At 50.0% G+C, this 18,435-nt stretch overlaps 1 protein-coding gene across 5 annotated transcripts in view; it reads left to right on the top strand.

Moving 5' to 3' along the window:
* LOC125948064 (probable serine/threonine-protein kinase DDB_G0267686) overlaps window positions 1–18,435 on the top strand; it is a 53,366-nt gene that overhangs the window by 33,061 nt on the left and 1,870 nt on the right. The window lies entirely within an intron of this gene.

The raw sequence follows: 18,435 nt of genomic DNA on the forward strand, positions 1-18,435 counted from the left end.
CCAGCCTGCTGCGACAGGTTTATTTGGCATTTTTATGAGTCTCATTTAAGCGAGATTAAAACTGACTGTTCAACACCTTTCGCGATCATTCCGCGAGAGTCCGCGCCGGGTCAGTTTCCCGTGTACACCACTGTTGAAGTCTTTCATTGGCAGCATCGATTGGGATTTGGTGCCGGGTGGTGAAAATCGACCGATTTCCACAAGAAAACTCGTGGCATCGTGATGCCGTCGTGATGGTGTCGCGTTGGGAAACTTTTCGTGATCAACCTGTGGAGTGGCGTACCGATACCGGTCCAGTCTTCAGCATTGGAGCATTGTTGTATTGGGTGGCCACCGCGGCTACAACGCCATTCCATTCCCAGAGATGCCACACGAGAGTGTTTACCACAATTGCTCTCATTTCGTTCTCGATTGGAGGCGGTAGGTGCCAGCCTTGGGTCTCCGGGGTTAGGAGAAGTGGTGCATTCCTTCCCGCACCATCATGACCTCAAAATGGTTGACTGGATGGTCGTTGCAATCGATCCGACTGTCGCTTATGCCGCTGCGATGCATGCTGCATTGCAAATTAGTGACGAGTGCGCATCTTCGGGCGACCTCATCGCAGACCCTTTCACACGACGACACTTTCGACACACGTTTTGCAAAGTGTTTCGCGTTTCGGTTACACGTTGATCGATCGATGATCCTCGTGATTCCTGGTGTTGGTTGTGTGTGTGTGTGTGTGTGTGTGTGCTGTATGAGGGCAATCGCATCGAGGGCACGTGATTCGTGCAATCTGCCAATTCGATTCAGTGCACCATCAGCGCGGTAATCGAATAGATTTTGTACGACTATCACGAACACGATAAGCAAGATTGGGTGTTAATAGATCACAGGAATCGAAATCGAGAGTCCCAAACAAATCGCTTGTTACAATGGCGCTGACGAACTTCTTGAAAAGATAAACGTTGGTTAATTTATTAACAACAATGCCAAAACATGACATTGCTCCCATGGCACAAAAAAATGCAACTGAGGAGAACGCGGTTGAACTCGATATTGAAGTCAATATTGTTGTCAATTATGGAGGCATATCGTCAATAGCTTCACACTATTTCTTAAATGTGCATAAGGAACTACTTTCCATCGCAATTTATACGCAGATCTCACAAATTAACATTTGAAATTACAAAAGTAAATGTGTGTTGCAGTATCGTGAAGAGTTCAAAAGATCAATGATCGTGCCTTCCAGAACTTGTTCCGAATAAATCTTCGGAACTCCACACGCCCTTCCTAGTATGCTTCTTTTGCTCATAAAACCTTCCCTTTGGTAATTATTACAAACAAATTGGTGAAGGTCTCCCGATATTTTCAATACAGACACTATTATGCTTTTATTGCTATAATACGGGTCTTTTGGCAGAGTTTTGTCTTTTATCAATTTATTAGACTTGCTATTTTTGTTATCTTCAGTGTCTTCCTCGATACCTAAACGTAGTTTTTAATTGATGAGATTTAAAGTAAAAGAAACATGAGATTTTTTTTAGAATAATGTTGAACTATTTGAGAATCTACAGATGATTTCCAGACATTAGCCATTAGGGATCACAACGGACACAGTTATACGTATATGAGCTAATCTAATCGAAATCGTCGATATCACTTCCTGTGTACCAGCGCCGGTACAGAGAAACCCCATTTTAACATCTCTTTGCTAGCGCGTAACACACCTTCAGATGAACGATTTGTGAGAGTTCGAGGGGTACCTTGGTTGGTAGGAGGCGCCACTACAACGCAGTACCATTCCTACCGTTCACGTTCACCAGTTAATCTCTCAATTTAAATTGTATTTTAATGCCCGCTGAGGTGCTCGTCGAGTTACGCCGAGATGTAAATTTCCATATGCAGCAGCCCTTGGTGCTCGCCTGCTCGGTGGATAAGAGGCGCAACCAATTACCCGGTGATTAGAAAATGAATCGAAGTAGCCGCTGTGCTGCTATGCTGCGTGTTTGTTTGCTTTAGCACCATACGCAGGTGAGATGCTGGTGCGAGTAAGAAATCGGCCACAGTCTGGGTAGGCTTTGATCGATTGCTATCAGTGGGCGATACTAAACGATTGTAATTAATCAAATTGGCAATGTTGCCGCACTAATCGCCCTAATGGTGGTTGATCTTTTTAATAACTTAAATATCGGCCCCGCGGGGAAGGTGTTGACGCTCGTTTGGGGTTGAGCAGTGGAGCAAGCCGTCCACACACACCATTACGGAGTGATAATGCATCACTTCATCTAATGACAGAGATTAAGGTTTGATAAGTTTTCTTATCATCACCGCCGAGCAAACGAGATCGTGCATCATCGTGATCGCGCACGGTACAGCAAGAAGATGCCGATGGCAGGCAGGGTGGTATTTGAAATTCAAATTTTATGGATCTGTCAGCCGCCATGACGACGCTGCAGGTGCAACTGTGGCATTCGGTACACTACTTGCACTACCTGCCACACTTCCCCAAACCCTAGTTGGAACTAGGGTGCACGCAGTAGTAAACTGACTAATTGCTACGCGTAAGCATGGAGTTTGCGGCCATTTTGTGATCTCAATTGAACCAATAGTTGACTTTTGCGCTAGCTGGCTGGCTAACAGACTGTCAGACAGTTCTACCCCAATCGAGTCGATCGTACGATCGAGATCGAGCCACAACAACTGCAAACGGCTTGTGGGAAGTGGACGCCGTTACATGCGATCACGTTCTGTAGCCCGAGAGTAGCATGGCCCGAAGGGAAGGTTGTTCCTGTGGCATGCATCGTACCGATATCAAGCAGGGGTAAAATTATGATATCGGCCAAGCGACCACTTCACACACACACATACCGGCACTCGTTATGGCCGGCAGGCAACGAGCGACCAGCTAGAAGCCCCGTTCCTAAGCTGGAAGACTGAAACCGGCGTGAACTGCATTTCCTGTTCCTCGACGTCCGCTACCACCGAACCGGCACTGGCGACGGCACCGGCAGATCCAGTTCTATGTCTCTGTCACTGGCTACTGCATGCCTGTGTGTGTCGTCCGGCTTCTCAGTAGCCCAGACGTAAGCTGTCCTCCTCCGCACATGCTACACATGCGATCGTGGATCGTGGATGCTGTGCCAAGGCCACGGTGTCGTAAACAAATGACACTTTGGAACTCGGAAAATTGGCTCCTGTCAGCAAAGGAGGCGGCTTCCCTTTACCCCCCCTCCCTGACTGGCCGGAGTAGCGGGCGTAGTAGGCGAGCGCCATGAAGTGCGCCATCGTGCTCCGGTCCGGCCTCAGATTAATCGGCGCAGATTAGCGCCCTTGCACATGATTTACACCGTGCGCACACCTGGGATACGGGCAATCGCATGAATCTGAGATGTCGTGTCAGCCTAAGGTACGTCCACCGGACCGAAAGTGGCCACCACTAGCCTCCACACGCTCACGAACAGTCGCTGACGTTGACGCGCCACTCCAGAACTGACCGTTGAACTGACGTAGACGCTAGCCGCTGCTCTAGCATGCTCAAACTGTCAATTGTAATTATCGTGTCGAGACCGCTCACCCCTCCACCATGGAGAGGTCGACACATTGCTGTAGACCGACGCTACCTTCCGATGTGATCGCAACTTGCCAAATGGCTTCTGCATATGCTGCTACTGCAGGTGGCGATAAGAGCATCATCACTTCCTTTTGTGCCTTTTGTCTCGAATCGAATCGCAAGGAAATCGCAGTTCGAGTTTTACTGGACTTGGCATGCAAATGACTCTAAATGCCCGGCCGGAATCGACCGGAGGCTGCCTGGACTGGACCGGAGGCAGGAGACTTCACATTCGAACCGACCTGAGGACCGTCATGACCTGTTCGCTTTCACCGCGCCCAATGATGGGGAGGGGTTTCGTTTCGTTAGTTTTCTTGCCTTCCCTAGCACACAGTTTGTCCGTCGCGAAGGCGATCGCGACCCGACCCGACTCGATCGCTTCGAAAGGTTAAACAGCGGAAAGCGATACATTCCGTCCGTCCGCGCGTCGCATGATTCGATCCGGAGCGGCCGGGGGGAGGGGGAGGCGAAGAATTAGATCGATCATGGGATCTTCGTGGGGACGATCGGTGGTGGTGCCAGAGCTGTTGCGTGTAAGCATTTGGATGGGGCCGAGGGCGAAGCGAGAAAAAAAAAATCCCATTTCTTTTGCTGCCGTTGATGCCGGAGGTGAACTCACCAGCCGACCGCCGTTGGGGTCGAGGGCCAGGGCGACAGCAAAAGGAAAGGAAGAAGAAGAAGGAGGAGGAGGAAGAGGAGGAGGAGAAGAAGAAGAAGGATAGCACAAGAACAAGATCCACCTCGATCTCGATGTCACGATAGATGTCATTGATCCCGTCTCGAACTATGGCCACATCTTGTGTCAGAGACTGTTGGCAACTGCGGAGTGAACCTGCTCCAGTGCGCGGTCTGTCCACACGCGCGCTCCGCTACCTCCACCACGCTCTAGCCTCGCTCGAAGGCGGAAAGAAGGGCACGAGAATAAGAACAAGTTCCGCGGCGTCGTCGTCGTCGTCGTCGTCGTCGGTTTTGAAAGCTCCGCTAGCGATCGCACACTGGATATAGGGTATCACCAGCGGTCGCGAGGAAGTTGATGCAACGCAGCGCAACGCAGCGCGAGTTCAAGGATAGACTTCAGGGCTTCAGGGTGGCAAGGCACGATCGAGGGCGCAAGAGCGAGAGAGAACTTTGATCTCGTTTTGAACCGTGGCCGTGGCGACGCCGGGGGGGTGGGACCGTAAGTGTCGTGTCCCCGAGATCACTAGAGCCACCTCATCACCTCTCCTTCCCCCGTATCATTGACAGAGGCTGAGAGTTTTTGTTTCTTCTGACGATCGTCATCATCGCCATCATCATCATCATCGCTCGGTGGCAGCAGCACCTGGAACCGCATGATCTTCATCGTTCGGCCGTCGGGAGAAGGGAAAGGGGAAGGGGAAAGGGGGGGGGGGGAAGCCATGGCCATACATGGCGAGCATGATCCCGTTTTACCGTTGACACTGGTGCACCTTTCCTCCCCGCCCGTATGCAGCACCGTACGATCGCGGGGCGGGCGCGCGCGCGCGCGCGATCTACTAGTCTCGTTACATTCCTGTTCTAGGCAGCCATATCAAGGAGGAAGCACTGGCCGGAAGATTCCAAAGATAGAGCGAACCAGTGCGAACCACGGAACGGCCTGACCAACTCAACTTGAACGCCATCCTCCTCCTTCTCCTCCTCCTCCTTCACCCTAGTGAGCGAGTTCGTGGCCACCTTGCGTGGCGCAGAACATTGTTTGCCAATACGGTGATGGCGGCCAAGTGGCGCACCACACGCGAGTGCGTCCTCGATCGACAAATGAGACACGAAACGGCACCAATCGATCGCGATCGCCGCGGCATCGCCCTCTATCTTTAGCGAATTTACTCAAAATATCAAAAACCCAATAATCCGACGAACGAACACCGGTTTGGCCACACCGTCGTGGAGAGTATCGCTACAGGTTTATGGCACCCCCCCCCCCCCGGGGGTGGGGGATGGGGGGAGGAGAGACTCATTCACAAAACATAATAGCACCACGCATCGCGGTCGCGCCACCGAGTGTGATCTTGGACACTCGGCGGCAGCGGCACCACTACTGGCGATGGTGACGATATCACTCGCACGGTCGGTCGGTCGGTCGGTCGGTGGTCGACGGTCGATCCACGAGGAGTAGGATGATGATGACGAGGATCTGGAGGATGGCCGCGCGATCCGTGGTGTTATTTTTGTGTTTTGTTTCTGCGGTATTTTAGAAACAGTTTTATGCAAATGCTAACCTTTTTCGCTATTTATTGTGAACCTGTTTTTTTTTTGGCGTGGCGTGGCGATCGAGCGCGGACCGCGGTCGCGATTTGTTTTGCGTTCATCGACTGGCAAATCACAGAGACACAGAGCTTCGCGCCCTGCTTTTTGCTGATCTTCCAGCTGCTGCTGCTGCTGCTGCTGCTGCTGAACTCAATTCGCCTTCGTGAACCTTGATCATCGGGGTGGGGATCGGGAACAGTTACTCCTTGGCTTTGGCCGCGGCGGAATGGATCGAACGGTGGATGGAGAGAGGTCACAGGATTCGCTGGAGAATGATCTCGCCACCAGGGATCATCGCGGGCAACGACGGATTAGGTGGAGACATCTAGGCAGCGACCTCTGCTCTTTGGATCGTTGCTTTAGCTCCGGTGTCCGGTGCTTCTCATGTTTTATGTATGAAAGGCGTAGCCCATCACCAAGGGGTCTAGCCTTGCCACTGCCAGCCGGTCACTTTGCCAAAATCAGAACACCGCAGCCACGCCGTTGGCGGCGTTTCGGCGACGGCGAAAATAGCTTGGATGGATCGATGAATTATTCAGCAGCTCTCGAAATAAGTTCTACAAGCGGCACACGCGGCCCGAATGGCCGATCAAACAGGTTTAGTAGCCGCTCGGCCTCAAGCCAGGTATAGCCTCTGACCCGGGGAGTCTCGATCTAATCGTGCGGCGGTCACAGGTGCGGTCGGCGCAGCGCACTCAAGATCAGACCGCTTCTTCTCGGTCTCGGTTTGGTTTCTATCGGTGGTGGTGGTGGTCGTCGTCGTTCTTCTTCATTTTCCTTTTCGATCCGGTCCGGTCAGTCCGGTCTTCTCATGCGACACATTCCAAAGCGATCCCACCCAACCGTACCACCGTCGATTGGACACCGCCCGGTCCTAGCAGAAGCTTACTCTCTATAAATCGACAAAACATTTCCTGTTATTAATTCACAATCTACGACTCTCGACCCTCGGTTTTCGGTTCTCGGATTTCGCGGTGGTCTACGAGAACAACGTGAGGGGCCACCGGAGCAGCAGCAGCAGCAGCACACCAAAGCGCTGTGGATTAGTTCTCATTAATTGGATTCGTTACGCTCGCCACTACGGTCGGAAGCGCAGGGCTGGTGGGAAGATCCGGCGACCGATCCGGAGTCTCTTTCCCCTCGAGAACGGAAGGGGGAACGGCAGGTGGCAGGTTCCTGGTCCAAGGTGCCCCAGACTCCAGAAGGGTCAGAAGACACACACACACACACATGCTCGGTACGAAATTATGTGATTTCTTCTTGAAAAAAGTCTGATTGAGTTGGTCAATCGCGAGCGCAATAGTAACCCAGCATCAACGATCGCGTTGTTGTTGTTGTTGTAGTTGTTGGGAAATCAGAACGGTACAGAATATGAGGCAAGTAAGTAATTCGACTTTCCGCTCTCTCTCGGCGCCTCTGTTTTGGAAAATGCCCCGAGGAAGAGGTGCGGCCCCCGGGGCTCGATGGACAGAAGCAACCCCTTCCCCCCCAGGGAGAAGGGGAGCGGGAATGAGGGGACGAGGGACGAAACAAAAACAAAACAGCAACAAACTGTGGGGCGCAGACGCGCGGAAGCAACAAGCGCATGGAGGAAGGACGGGATGAAAACAGTAAGGCGCTCGATGCTCTCCTCTCACTGGACGGAACATCTGTTCTAGTGATTTTTGGGGGGGAGCGGGGCCCAAGGGGGTGAGGAGAAATCGCCTGGAATGTTGGTGGGAAAACCGTTCGCGTCTCTGGGAATGTTACTTTAACCAAACCGTACGTCAGGTGGTCGTCTCATCTTCCGCGCATCCGCGCGCGCGTGTGGCCTTAGTGAGGTCATAGCGAGGAGGAGGCAGTGGCCAGCCCAGGGTTTGCGGGGGAATTTGTGTCATGTGTGGAGTGGAAGGAGCGTGTGTGTGTGTGTGTGTGAGGGCTGCTAGGAAGAGCCCACAGGCCACCGAAGACCAACTGCGGTTGGACCGCGATTAGTGTGTGAGGCTCAGCTCGAGCGACAATTCATCAAAATTTTGAGTTCGAGGGACGCGATGGTAATGTTGAACATTAACCAGCAGCTGCGCATGTTCATTGAACTCATGCCATTGAACGATCATCGCGATGATCGCGCATGGGAATCTAGAAGATTAGGATTATTATTTTATTGAATCAATTTATGGTTCTTCGATGTCTCTTTTTGGGTGAATTATGATCTCATCATATATTTAGAGGCATTGTCAGTTATTGATTTCTGCAAAATGTGCCAATGTGTGGACAATTCTTTTTCATCGAATCTTGTGTGTTGGTCCCATTATAATTTTCAGGGCTTTGGCATGAAATGTTCAACAACCCGGGGCTGCAATGACACTGTTAAGATATATTAATGATCAATTTGTTGATGGATCTTGAAGCCACCATTCAAAAATACGTCCGGAATACGACAGATAGGTTGTTTGATTTCTAAAATAAACAAACAAACAATCAACTGAAACTTTTAGTAGATACTATACTATATTAATTCGAAAGGTCTGTTTATCCATTTGAGTGAGGCTGCGATTTGAATTTCTTTTAATACGCTTCATAACTTTTCGAACCGCTTCTATCAATTTTGTGGTTCACTTCCTGTTTTGCGATCGACATTCTGAACATCTGATTAACGAGATTAACGAATAATCGTTCGGGATCCACGCAATCAATTAAAACATGTGTTGTATCAAATACAACACAGATAGGCACTTTTTTTTAACAAAACACAACATGCTTTTGCACGCTTGTAACCGATGCTATGCAAATGAGCCAGAAATTTGGAGAGTAGATTAAGTTCATTAGAATTGTTTTAAAATAAGAATATCACAATTTATCAATATGATCAAACCCTTTTTCAAAGAACCTATTGACATGTTTATCAATTTTGTTCAAAATATAGAGAAAAGCTAAAAAGAAAAAAGTTCATCCTTACGCGACTCTACCTTGGTACTCCTTTCCTCCTCGATCTTCGTGACCACTCATCCATTTCCTTTATATCCCTTCCACTACGCAGCTGATCCTGTTGATTGCAGACGTTTGGTTGTTCTTAACAATCGTTTTTGTTAAGGAATCTACAGTCCCTAATGTTTCCGCTCAAACATAATAGAGACGTACGGCAGCGCGCGATCGGTTTGAGACGCGTGCCTGGTGTAGGCAATAGCCGGTTATCCGCCAGAGGCCGGTTATTCGCCATTTCACAACCGCAGCACGGGCGAGCTAGCATCGCGAAAAGGATGAGGCCACGCTTAACAGATTCATTATATTTCTATGGCTATGGCAATGCAAAGATCATCTACCTTCTTGGGCCATATTTTGTGGCTGCAACCTGGTCAAATTGCGTTCTGCAAGAGACCTTCGCATTAGCCGGGCATCTGTGGCAACTGGTCCCCCCCGCCGCCGAAGGGGTTAAGTAGCTTTCTCATTTTTCTCGTGGCTACTGCACAGTCGGACCGGTTGATCACTTTGCTATGCTCCTATCTTTGCGATGCGCTGATGGTTGTGCACTGATAATGCAGCGTGCGCCAGAAGTAGAGCTGTACGAGCACAGACCAGCACAGCACTGCTGGCGCTTGAGATTGACCTTTGAAATGCTATTACGCTACTGGCCGCAAGCACCAGCATGGTCTAGTCGCGGGCTGCAGGCTTCCGTATCAATAGGCGGCCACTCCCCACGCGATCATTCACGGGTGTTCTTTATGTTTCCACCAAGTTTCCTCCGAACGCGATGGTGTCGTAAACTGGTGCAAAACCAAGTCGCATATCAGCGATCGAGCCTACCGACGGACGGACGGACGGACGGACGGACGGACGGACGGACTGTGTGTAAGTGTAACTGTTAACTGTCGCTTCCATCATCTGCGAATGAGAAGTTAATTGCCGAAATGCGTTTCGACAGGTCAACAAGTGTTCTGCTCTCACCTTAATTAAGCAGCGAAAGACACGCGCAAAACGCAAATTATGAACCCCCTTTGCCCTCAGTTCCCGCTCACTGAAATTAAAAAAAAAGAAGGAAAACGCGAATAAAGGAGAAGGGTATCATGGGTTTATCGCGAACAGGCATAATATGATCCTCCAGACAAGCAGCAGCAGCAGCAGCAGCAGCAGCTTGAAGTCGAGAGAATGTTACCGAGAGCTGGGTTGTGGTGTGGTTGGCGAGAGCTTTCCAAATAAAACCATCGGCCATAAAGAGAAGGGGGAAAACAACTATCAGCGTTTCATAACCACTTATTTATTCGGGACTTTCGGATGTTGCTGCTGCTGCTGCTGCTGCTGCTGCTGAAGTCTTTGGTTTTTTGTAGTAAGCGACGAACCCTCCTCGTGGCACTTGGAGCAGGAATTGGGCACCCATTGGTGCAAGACTAATTAAGAACTTCTCGGGTAGCTTTCGATTCGAATCCAATACGCATCATCCGCTCTGTGGTCGGTGGTTCCCACAAGGTGCTGGGGTCCATTAGAAAGGGAGCTCCTTTCTGAGAGCATGGTTCGGCCATTTTCCATTCCCATTCCGTTGATGCATCCTGAGAGCACAGGCGCCCAGCATTCCAGCAGAAGTCATAAAATCCGACACTCGAGCCTTCGCCGCCACCGCCAAATGGTTTCGAAATTAATAATGTCCTTGGGCGTCAAACAAAACGGCAAAGTGGAGAACCTGTTATCAGCATAAAACTCGAGAACGCCGACGAACGGTCTAACATTATGCTTTGCTCTTGCTGCACGATGCGCGATGATGTTAGACTTTGCTTGAGGCTGGCTGCATGCCCTTGGAAGTTCGCAGAATTTGCTGTGCTGTTTTGGGACCCTCTCGTTGGAAGGATGCTCGCCACGCCTGGACCCATGAACTCCAAAAATCCCTCGAATACCACTAAGTTCGTCAATTCGTTCGGGGATTTTTTGTTTTTTGGTAGAAAAAGGATTTCTTTCCGTGCAAGGTCGATCGTCAATCTTCCAGAAACATGGAAGATCGTTGCTGCTCTGCTGCCGATCGTTGCTGCTCTGCTGCCGCTTTCGACGTTCATTAAACATTCTATCGATCCTCAAGCGGCGTATGCGGGGCCAAACGGTGGAATGGCGTTTGGCCTCGGGCCAAAGGTCTTCCCCAAACCCTCTGCCATGCTGCTCGCACCTCGGGAGGGGTTGTGGTGTCGTTCGCTGGTGCGTCTGACCTGACTGAAAAAGGGTTCTAATCAAGGCCACGCCGGACGCCAGAGCTCGAGCCCTTCTCATTTCATGGAAACTCGTTTCCATCGGGGACCGAGGAGCGACTCCGAACCAGGAACAGCTATTCCAGGAATCCCGAAAGCAACGGCGACCGCTGTACGTCGCGATCCTCAGCACAGCCACCACCGCACAGGCGCACAGGTCAGGACCCCGGGGTTGGGCTGGTTGGCTAGCTAATGCTGCTGCTCCCGATGCTGCTGCCCCGTTCCGTTGTAGATGATGATACTAACCATCGACCGACACCGTGGCACGGAATGCCAAGAAGCTAAGAAGAAACGGGAAATGTGTAGCAAATATTTTATTCAAGTAGCCGCGGGGATCAATTATTTCGCTCGCTGCTGCTGCTGCTGCTGAGGTGCTGCTGCGGTTCTGTCGGGGTCTGTATGTGCCTGTGCCATCCCACCATCCGATGCGATCGTTGCCGGCGATGCAATCGATTGGCGCTCTTTTTCGTTCCTTTTTTTTGTTCCATCGTTCGCGCTGCTGCTGCTGCTGCACGCAAGTCTCTCTCCCTGGTTCGGCGGCACCATGAGCAGACGATCGACCGATTTGCACCCATCGTCCCCCGAGTGGTTGCTGCTGCTGCTGCTGCTGCAACCTTGATCAGTCTGAGGCACTGACTGTTGTGGTGCTTCCGTCTCGCCGCATTGCATGCTGCCGCAGAAGCTAAGCGGAGTGATGCCGGTACGGGCATGATGGTGCTGTGGGATGATGCGCTCGGGTGATTGTAATTTCCGATGAATTACTGCAGCATTATGCTTCCTGAGCAGCCCAGTACGGGCGCACTTGCGATCCGTTTACACCTACCGTGCGGCGGGTGATCCGATCCGTGTTTCCGACACCGACACGAGCTACTTTGATCCCCAACCTCAGTTTTTTTTTCTCTGTAGTGCGAGTGTGTGTTGACAAAGGTTAAAACAAAGCATGCATTGCTTTAGTGTTTTGCCCGTTTTGTTTTTTTTTTGGTCACATTCCATACGGTGTGTCGATCATTGTGATCAGTTCTCGAACTTGATCAATTTAGACGTTCGATCCTAACCTTTTGCGACCTCTATAGCAGCAGCAGCAGCAGCCGTAGCGGGGGCGAGGGGGGCTACATTAAAATATGCCTTCAAGCGTGATCCTCATCGGAGCTGGAAAGGGGTGCAACAAGCCTGAAAGCTCCAACACGCTGCCACCGTTCCCTCTACGCGCGTCTGCTCGTCTTGGCTGTTGGCAAACAATGTTCAAAGGCCTCGACGTTACGGAGCTGCCTTGATTGGAGCAGGCAAATATATCTTTCCTTTTGCACTCCCCGCTTCTCGTTCCCCCTATACCGTTCATGCTGCGATCCTCGCTTGGAGCACCTCGCTTGGATCCGTTTTGATGTTCGCCATTTTTGAAACAATAATCGCAGTAGGTACGGTATGGCGAAGCTGGCGTTAACGTTGCCAGGATCATTGCCGTTCTGTTGGGACAACTTTTTAACGGACCTCTACCCCGATATCGATTCGATAATCTCGAATGCACTGCTCCCGTTTCATTCCACCCGGGACCGGGAGCCATCGTATCGCATTGTAAGGCTACATAAACTTTTATGTGTATATGGCACCACGTTTTAATCATAATAATTTACCAGTAATCAGCTCTCACCTTCAGCGTTTCGGTTTAATCAAGCGTTCCATAGGTTCCTGCTAATTCGGGCTTCGGGAGTTACGGGAGCTGAAGGCTCACGGCGAGCAAGAAACAATGTTAACAGGTCCGGTCAGGTGTATCGTGTTACAGATTCCCTACAAAGTAGCACCTGCTTCTGGTGGCTGCTACATCATGATGAACATTGACAGTGGGTTGTGTTTCCATTTTTATCGAACGGTGAGGGGAGTTCTGGCGAAAATCGCTTACCGATCGTGTCAAACATTCAGTGGCAGTGTTTAACACGTCCAAAGGTTTGCATCTCATTACTGCAAAGCGGAGCACAGGTACAGGAGGTACAAGGTGCCGCATTCCCTGTTGCGCGCATCTATCATCCAGGGCCCCCGACCGACCGACACCGGGCGACACAATCGGACACCATGGGCCCTTGGTGTGTGTCGTTGTATATATCGCGGCTGATGGTTTGATTTATTACTTTTTATCGCAAAAATGTTGCACGGTACAGCACAAAGTGTTGCCAGACAGACTAGAAGAATGCCCCAGAGAACGAGACGGAGTTGCAGCAAAGTGATTAGCCGCAACCGAGGTCGAGAATGGCCGATGGCGCTGGAATGCTGGAACGAATGTCGAGGCGACGTGGAGTGGGCGAGAAGCGAGAAAGAAGCGGGTCTCAATCAAAAGCTGATTACCGGAGGAGCTACCAATCGCCCCGAGGAGTGATTCCCGCTCAATATAAAAGGACGATCCAATCGGGTACCTCGCGTACGGTACCCATTCATCTTCTCCTCTCTCTCTCTCTCTTCTAATCGTACCGTTTTGACGGCGACCAACTTTAGCGCGACGCCAGCCCTCGGCACTCGCTACATTGAGTGTAGCTTATTTTTATATCGCCATAAAGAGAAAGAGAGAGAGACAGGGAGAGGGCTAGAGAGATCGAGGAGGATCAAGTATGTTTTAGCACGTATCATGGAAAAATGATAAATTAGTATGTGACCCCCGTACCGGGAGCCACTCTCAGAAGGGAAACCGATTGTAACAGTACTTTGTGCAAAGGGCCAAAGGGCACAACAGAATAACTGCCAACGATCGCATCCAAGGTAATTCTGTAATCGACGATGCGTTGCTCACCATATGAGATTGGTGCTTGGAATCGGATGCTGGGTGGGAACTACACAGGAAGTTTCGTGGACAAAAGGGCTTTGAAAACTGAAAGGCTGGCGGATTCGGTTCCTACTGCTTGTGTTTGGGGTCTGGGCAATTTCTTAACTATTCAGACTATTGCTTGGTTGATTTTGGTCCTATTCCCGGGTGCAATTGTCATGACAAAGCACCTCAGAGAAGAGTATAACGAACCAATGAGCATTATCATCAGTCTTGTAATAAGCCTAGAAGTCATATGCAAGCTAATAAGCGGAATCCGTATGTTCATTCTACAGTCAGTAGACTCAGTAGTCAGTATCTTTCAAGTAGCTGATTCGATTTAGCGTACAAGGCTGTGTCTGAAAGGCGACGAGAAAAATGTTGTACATAACAAAAAATATTCGTGATAAAACATGAAATTCCGCAAATACAGCCGTGTGCTACCAATAAATCCATTAATAATCTCTATAGTGAAAATATGGAAAGCTTAGGAACAGCAAAGAGCACAGATGAATGTGAGGATCCGAAGATTTATTCGGCAGAAGCTACTATTATGCATTTATTCTTACTTTTTCAACCAAAAGTAAGTGACCAATGCTAACATTGGCTGTGTGAGGTTTTCTGTATTAGTTGCTCTTCTGTACATTTAAGGAATTTTGTGCACATGTTGACGATTTGATTCCATAATTGAATCATTATTTGCAACAATGTTGTAACGAATTTAACCGATTTTTTCTCGCTTATGGCGAGTATACATTTATTGAAGTCACAAAGAAAAGTGAAAGGTATAGAGGAGTTTGATTGAAAAATGATATGGATTATCGGCGCCCAAACAAATAGTAAGGAGAGGAACCAGTACAATTTCGCTGTTGAGCTCCGATTTCTACCACTCATCAAGACAAACAACCGAATTGAATATGATTATTACGATAATTGGCGATTAGCCATTGATCCCCGGTACACTCGGTGCTAGATTGAAGTCAGTGGTAGTAAATCTCCGGGAACTGATCCGCACGATCCGTACGTCTCTGGTGCTAACTGTTGCTCCTGCACGGTCTGCTGCGCTCAATCGGTGCTGCCTTGTGCCGTCCTTGTGACCGGCCCTAGCCCGGTACGGAGCAATTTGTAGTCCACAGCCTACCTATCCCGATGGCACCACCGGTAGCCACTGGCAAAGTGTGGTTGCCATGGTGCGTCCACTCGCCGGGAAGTTGCGATAAGATTTATGAACGAAACCACCAGCTTCGTGCTTCGAGGCGATAGTAAAAGGTTCTCCGCTCGGTTCATTGAGTAAATCGTAAGCATTCAATTGCACAAATTGTCGGTTTTCGAAGCGCCTGCCTGGGCCACTAGCGGGTTTCGGTGCAGACGGTGGCCAAGGGCCCCCGTCTAAATTATGCACCATAAGCCATCGACGGGGCGTGCGGGATTCCTAGGAGTTAACTGCAGCGGATCTCCCCCTGCTCTTGCGCTTGATTGAGTTCCCTTCGCCAGGAGAAGGTCCGGACGCTGGTCTCGAGCTGTTTTTTTAGCGGGCGTTGCCTCGATGTCCAGGAACCGCAGCAACCTAGGAAGCAACCTAGGAAGAGGAAGAGCGATCTATCCGCTATCCTGGCACCACCGTAGACCGACGCCGGAATGGGCCGCTCCACAGCCATCACTCATACTCAATGAGCCCCGCGCTCTGCTGCCGCTGGTGCTGTTGGCCATTTGACTGCTTTTGGCTCGCTGGCTTGGTACGTCGGTGCAGCGATGCAGGGCACGATTGCACGCAGCGGCCGTTGCTGCTGCTGTACCGCGCATAATTACAGTTTGCTGGCGTGTGCATGGGCGCTCGTGCGCACACCTGCTCCTCACCTCTTATGTTGCCACCTATTAACCGATCCACCCACCTACCACCACCGCACTAATGTGTGTATGTGTGTGTGTGCCTGCTTACTGGGTGGAAAACCTGGAAAAGAAATTGGCTGTAACTGAAACACTGGACCAAGCTTAGAACGATGCCCGATGGCAGGAGATAGTCGGTCGGCCGGTTCGACCTTCCGCAAACGCATCAGCTGAACGAGCATTAAGATTGATTTCTCTGCTGCTGCTGCTGCTGCTGCTGCTGCTGCTGCCGCTACTCCTACTCCTGCTGTTGCTGGTGTTGGTGCCACTCACCCACCAGAACTCGTCCACCAAAGCGATAATTACGCGCTACGTCCAACGACGGGACCTGAAGCGAACCGGAGCTTCTGGGCTCCTAGGTAATCAATTGCCACGAGATTCCCTATTTGCCCGCCCCCGGGTTGGAATACCCTCGTCCCCTGGACATTTGTCATACCGGTGACCGGTTTTGACATTGCGTTGGTTTTGTATAAATATTCTGCCACTTCCACACCTCGCCGAGCTGACGTTCCAATGGCGCTTCCTCAAACCTCAAGAATTCGATCTTCCGTTTGTCTTCAACGAGCTTCAACGAGATCAGATTGTCACGTATAGTGTGCAGTTTATCGTTATCGTTAATAGCTACAGCTTTCCGTATCTTCCATCAACGGGGGCTTAGGTTAATGCGAGCCAAAATAAAGCAAATTTTCGAACATTGATTGTGACGAAAGTATTCCATCTTATTTTCTTACCCGAATGCCATATTAAACTACGATATTTCAAGAATTTTCGGTTGTATTTTATGGAAGATTTGTATTTACTGTCCATTACATCAAATATAAAAAGGTGTGTCTTCATAAATGCACCTATTCCGGTGATCATCATAGCCCCGTGCTGAATGTTCTAAAATATACAAATATATTTTTGTTTGATCATAAGTTTATCCTGGTAGTTTCGTGGAGCTTATTTATTGAATTTTCAATTTTTCAGTTTTTTGTTTTTTTTAATATGAAAAGCTTTTTACGATTTTGCTTACGAAGGAAGAGATTTCTACCTTTTCTTTAACAAAAAAGAATCCGCATTTTTTTTGCAATTTCACTCATCACTCTTGAAAGGATTAATGAAGAAAAAGAAGAAAAATTTGATATTAAAAATTAACCACCTCGCCCCCTACCCTTAAAGTGAACTGATTGTTCTCGTTGAAAAGGTGCGGAGGATGCATTCTGCTGATAGAACTGATAGAAGAGTAATAAACACATACATTGTTTGGCATGGCAGCCCACCTACCGACACGTCGATGCTAATGATGGCCAAGATGATGAAAGATATGCGCGCAGACTATAGGCCACCGAACCCGACGGAAGCGCATCCCCGGAGTTCCTGGTGCGCATCATGTGCGCATGATGATCCTATTCATTTACTGGGACCCTAGCCAAGCCGGAGCTTTATGGTTTATGCTTCCATCAGTCTCTCCTACTCGTTAACGCGGTTTCATTGCATCGTCTATCTATCCACGTGCCCCGTAAGATGGAACCAGATCGATGTGCGTTGAGGCGCTGCCGGGCGCAATACGGCGGTTGTCGGTTCGGTAGCCAATGAGACTGCAATTATGTTTAAATTAAATTTATTCCACCGAGTCGCTGGCGAGTGCGCAAGTGAACATGCACTTTAGCGACTAGGATGGATGTGAATGTAAGTCGGAGACTGGGGACTGTGAGGTCAACGTAGAAGGGAATGAAAGAAGCTCGGCGCCGGTCTTATCCGGTGGAAAAGACTCATCAAAACCACATTAGAATCTTACAAATCTCGCTCGAAACCGAAGCTCAAACGCAAAGCGAAGGCCAAGCTTGAAGACCCTTCCCTCCTTCGCCGATCGTCCGGCCAGCCCTCTGGTGCTGCCCTTCTCGTCTTGACTGTAGAAAATGAAACAAAAAAAAAGCGCAAACGAAGGAAGGGATCCCGAGGGGTTGCTGCGATGCTGCAGCCCATCATTACTAAACATTAATGGTAGGATCGTGACGTTGCCAGCCCGGAGGCGCGTGCCAGATAGTGCCTTGGCTTACATTTTTTTTCGTCCACCGCCACCGCCACCACCGCCCGAAACCGAGAGGCCCACGAGCAACGCGCGGCCACCGCGTGCATCTTTCGCGTGCCGTAGCGTTGATGTTTGATATGCATAATCTTACCAATGCCGACCGTTGCTGTTGGTGATGGTGGTGATGGTGGGGCTGTGACCACCACCTTCGCGCTGCAACGGACCACTTCTTTGCGCTAATGCAGATTTCTCGGCCAATCCTTTACGAGCACCCGCACGCCCCGGAGGACAGGGGCTGGGGGCAGCATAAACAAGCAAAGCTATTCAAGCGGTTCAACAGCCCACCTTCGCGCGCGCACACATTACCTATGCAGAGCCGGCGGATGGTGCCCTGATTTCCTTTCACTACCCGCCATTTGCCGCCAAGCTTGGGATGCATCGCATTTGGAGCGCCGTATACCGTAGCATTAGTGATCGTAAAGGAAGGTAAGGTGGTCGCTAACCTGTCCTTCCGTTATGTTTGGAGCATATGCCCCATCGCACCACCACCAGCATCCTATCCGCTTTGCTTTTTGGGGAAATTGGAACTCGACGCAACGCAGCTGCAGTTGCAGCTCTCTGTCAATTGTTCTCCGCTCTGCGATTACTTCTCTATTTGCACGATCAAGGGTTGAACACCCAA

This window comes from Anopheles darlingi, chromosome 2 (assembly GCF_943734745.1).
Source record: "Anopheles darlingi chromosome 2, idAnoDarlMG_H_01, whole genome shotgun sequence".
In the NCBI taxonomy this organism is placed as follows: domain Eukaryota; kingdom Metazoa; phylum Arthropoda; class Insecta; order Diptera; family Culicidae; genus Anopheles; species Anopheles darlingi.